The sequence below is a fragment of the Triticum urartu genome, chromosome 7A, assembly GCF_056163025.1.
Source record: "Triticum urartu cultivar PI428250 chromosome 7A, HENAU_Tu73, whole genome shotgun sequence".
NCBI lineage: Eukaryota > Viridiplantae > Streptophyta > Magnoliopsida > Poales > Poaceae > Triticum > Triticum urartu.
Genome location: NC_141879.1, coordinates 155,871,837 through 155,876,075, shown reverse-complemented (window position 1 = coordinate 155,876,075; position 4,239 = coordinate 155,871,837). Strand labels below are relative to the sequence as shown.

The 4,239-nt window shown below is 55.3% G+C and overlaps 1 pseudogene; it reads left to right on the top strand.

Moving 5' to 3' along the window:
• Positions 1 to 1,461: 1,461 nt before the first annotated feature.
• Positions 1,462 to 2,829, top strand: LOC147958716 (uncharacterized; annotated as a pseudogene).
• Positions 2,830 to 4,239: the final 1,410 nt, after the last annotated feature.

Genomic DNA, 4,239 nt, shown 5'->3' with positions numbered 1-4,239 from the left:
GCTGGCTTGGTGTTGCATTCGGTTTTGGCTTCATGTTCCCTGGGCTCCCAACTCTTTTACGAGCTCCATGGGCTATCCTCCGGCTTATAGGGCCGAGCTAAATGCGTGTTTTGGGTTGGCTTGGGCTCATTGTGTTGGGCTTTATGAACCACCAGGAATAAATTCACCATTGAGGGTGTTTTCCCTACAGATTTCCTGTTTAAAATGTCTATCTTCTTGCAGCAATGAAAATCACCGACTAAACCTGTGGATCAGGACGCTCTAAAGATGATGATTTCTAAAGTACGGGCTTCTGCCAATCTTCTAGCGTCTCAAGCTGATGGTGTTCATGCTCAAGCTTAGTTTCATCTCCCTCTGAGCTCTAGGGGTATGTTGTTGGCATGCGCGCCCTTTTGTTTTGTTACTTTGCCTGGGCCTGCGTACCCTGTTATGTTTGGCTTGTGCACCGGTGGCTTATGGCATGTACTGTACTCTCGTTCTCTGGTTGCGGTGACGTTGTTTGGTTCTTTGTCGTGTGACTTTATTTATTAAGTCGGGCGTATGTCTTTTCTCTAAAAAAAACTAAGGGAGTCCACACATAGGGCACATCGAGATAGTTCAAAACTACTCCCTCCGTCCCATAATATAAGAGTGTTTTTGACACTAGATATATTATGGGACGGAGGGAGTAATTGTTGTTGTTGAAGTGTAAGGCAATGTTATGACCGGCATATTAGGGGCTTAGCCCAGTGGGCTGTGGCCTAAGTTATGTTATAGTTATTAGGGGCTTAGCCCAATTATCTTATCGTTATTATGGTTGTTTGCTTAGGAGTCAAGTAAACCTCTCTATTTAAGGAGAGGAGATGTATCAATCTAATCAAGCAAGAAGCAATCAGTATTTGCTCGGCTTCCCTTAGGGAGCCGGGAGACCTAACCCTAGCCGCCTCTTGTGCCGCGGCCGCCTCTTCTCCACCACGCAAGGACGGCGCCCAACCGCCGGCCGCCGCGCCCTCAACCTCGTCTTCCTCCATCTTTCCCCTACAATCCCCGCCCTAGAACCGGCAGAACCCTAGCTCCTAACATCTTGGTATCAGGTAGCTCAGTTCCGATCATGCCTTCACCGCCGCCCATCCTGTCGCTTCCGCTGCCGACCGTCACCACCGCGCCACTGGCCTTCTCCACCTCACCGCTGCCCTCCCCGTCTGCGTTGCTGGTCGCATCCTCCGACGCCGCCACCACCCAGATGACGGCGCCCTCCACCGCACCACCGGCCGCCGTCTACTCCCCGGCGGAGATCACTGGGGTCCTCAATGATCTCGTCACCGCCGTCCAAGGGATACGGCTATACCTAGCCGGCCCCTACGGGTCACCGGCCGCCGCGACCGGGCCAGTCGCCCTACCGTGGTATTCGGCACCCGCGGCGCCGACCGGACCTCGACACCACCACTAGCCGCTTCAGCCGTCACCCCCTGCCGCGCCCCAATGGCCGAAGTGGCCGGTGCCGGCCCTCGCCACGTCACCCACGCCACCCGGGTCCTCGCCGCCACCGCCCTGGCAGCCCTAGCAGCCGCCGCACCCCGGGGCCACCGTGACGCTAGTCGGGCCACTGCAGCCCTCGCTGCAGCTACAGCCAGCCATCGCCCCGATCTGGCCACAATGGCCGGCCGCGGCCATCGCCGCACCCGCCGCCTCCGCCGTTTCCAGGCAGCAGCAGCTGCCGCTGCCGGCACCTCCGCCGCCCAGCACCGGGCTGACTACAATCGCGCCGACGGGCGTGCCAATTTAGCAAGTGCGGTTCCCGCCCCCACCGTCCCAGCTTCCGGCCTGGTTGGCCAGGACGTCACCGCCGCCAGTCTACACCATGGTCGCGGACCAACCGGCGCCCTCCCTGTCGTACGATGGGCCCTCTGGCTCCGCGGATTTCCACGCTGGCTTCGACGGGCCACCGCTTTCCTGCGACTACCTATGCACACCGGACCAACGCCATCCTCTTTGCTGCTCTGTACCACCGAGCCGTACACTCACGGCGGTCATGCTCAGACACCGCCGCGCTTCGCCAAGCTCACCTTCGCCACCTACGACGACGCCGAGGACCCCCTAAACTGGCTCAGCCAGAGCGAGCAGTTCTTCTGGGGGCAACAGACGCTTGTGTCGGACCGCACCTGGCTGGCCTCTTATCACCTCCGCGGCGCCGCACAAACGTGGTACTACGCCCTCGAGCAGGACGAGGGCGGCATGCCCCCATGGGAGTGTTTTCACGAGTTCTGCCTCCTTCGATTCGGACTACCGATACGTGGGAGCCGGTTGGCGAAGTTGGGCCGCCTTCCCTTCACCTCTACGGTGCAGGACTACACCGACCGCTTTCAAGCCCTAGCGTGCCACTCGTTCGGCGTGACAGCTCACCAGCGGGCCAAACTCTTCGTCGGTGGTCTGCCAGATCATATCCGCATGGATGTCAAGCTGCAGGGACCCCAGGACCTCCAGACAGCCATGTACTACACCCGCGCGTTCGAGCGCCGCGCAGTGGCCATTCAGCAGGCATCACCGTCCCGAGCCGTTGGGCCGCCACCCTGGCCAGATGTTCCCGCGCAGGTTCGTCCTACTCAGGCTTCCGCGGCACCCTTTGCCGTGACCGCGGTGCGCCCGTTCCGCCGGCTCACCTCGGCCAAGCTAATCGAGCGTTGCCGCCAAGGGTTGTGCTTCAACTGCGACGATACCTACATGCCCGGCAACGTCTGCCCCCGACTCTTCTACCTGGAGGCTGCAGACTACATTGAGGAGGATGACGTCGCCGCCGAGCTCAGCGACCTGGCTGCCCCAACTGTCACGGAGGTGTTTGACGCTGGTTGATCACCTCGAGGAGTTCAACAAGCGCTTCCCCGCCTTACAGCTCGAGGACGAGCTGTTTGTGCAGGTGGGGAGAAGCGTTATGACCGGCATATTAGGGGCTTAGCCTAGTGGGCTGTGGCCCAAGTTATCTTATCGTTATTAGGGGCTTAGCCCAATTATCTTATCGTTATTAGGGTTATTTGCTTAGGAGTCAAGTAAACTTCTCTATATAAGGAGATGAGATGTATCAATCTAATCAAGCAAGAAGCAATCAGTATTTGCTCGGCTTCCCTTAGGGAGCCGGGAGACCTAACCCTAGCCGCCTCTTGCGCCGCCGCCGCCTCTTCTCCACCATGCAAGGACAGCGCCCAGCCGCTGGCCGCCGCGCCCTCGGACTAGTCTTCCTCCATCTTTCTCCTACAATCTCCGCCCTAGAACCGGCAGAACCCTAGCTCCTAACAGGCAACAACTTTGTCTCTTCGATTAGGTTCTGGCAACATGGTGAGCAGGCTATCTCCACCCATGGCAGATCATTCTGATGGTTTAAAGCTGGGGACACAACCACCAGATTTAGGAGCCGGACTCACAGACATCACTGTTTCCAACTTCCAAGCTCTTCTAACCAACATAATAAACACAAAGAGATGAAAAAAATAACACAGCACCAAATGTTTATACAAAGATTTTGAACTGTAGTCAACATCCATTTTAAGCAAACATTAACCCAACCCCATGATCATAAAGCAGATACACAATTTTAGCTCTGTTTGTCATCATAATCAGGCAAAAAACAGTTTACCAAAGCAATTTACAGTTTCAAATGCGGTGGGAAACAATATTTGAGCATGCAACTGAAATTCAGAATTCCACTCATTGTTCCACAGAAATTTGAGGCAGTGTAGGTACCTGATCTAAGTCAGTGTTTAACAGAAGTACATTGACATTAGGAATCCCTCAGAAAGGGTTGATCAAATCTGGGGGGGGCAAATAGGCCATTGATTAAGATGCCCACCTCCTCCTGCGACGGGAGTGCCTCTGCAGACCGGCATCAATTGTTGAAGAACCCTACCAGCAGGCATGGAGAAATTAGCAAAGATGAAAAAGCACTGACTGCCCAACATCTGGTAAATCGCTGCTGAATTACAGGTTTAAGTTATGTCTGTTGGTGATCTGCTCGAGATGCTCTAAACAAGTCAACATGCACCTGCCTACATCAAAACAAATGATGAAATAGAAGATTCAAGATTCAAATATTTCCACAAGCAACATGTGCGCCGCTGCACCTCACCTTCAGAGCAGCCCGTCCCCATCTGGTTTACTCATGAGCGATTGTGTTAGCCAAATCCCACTCTAATCTCTCCTGCCCTGCTTTCTCTCATCACGCACGTGAGGTGTTTAAGGGTTTGAAGAACAGAGTAGACACAGGTTGGT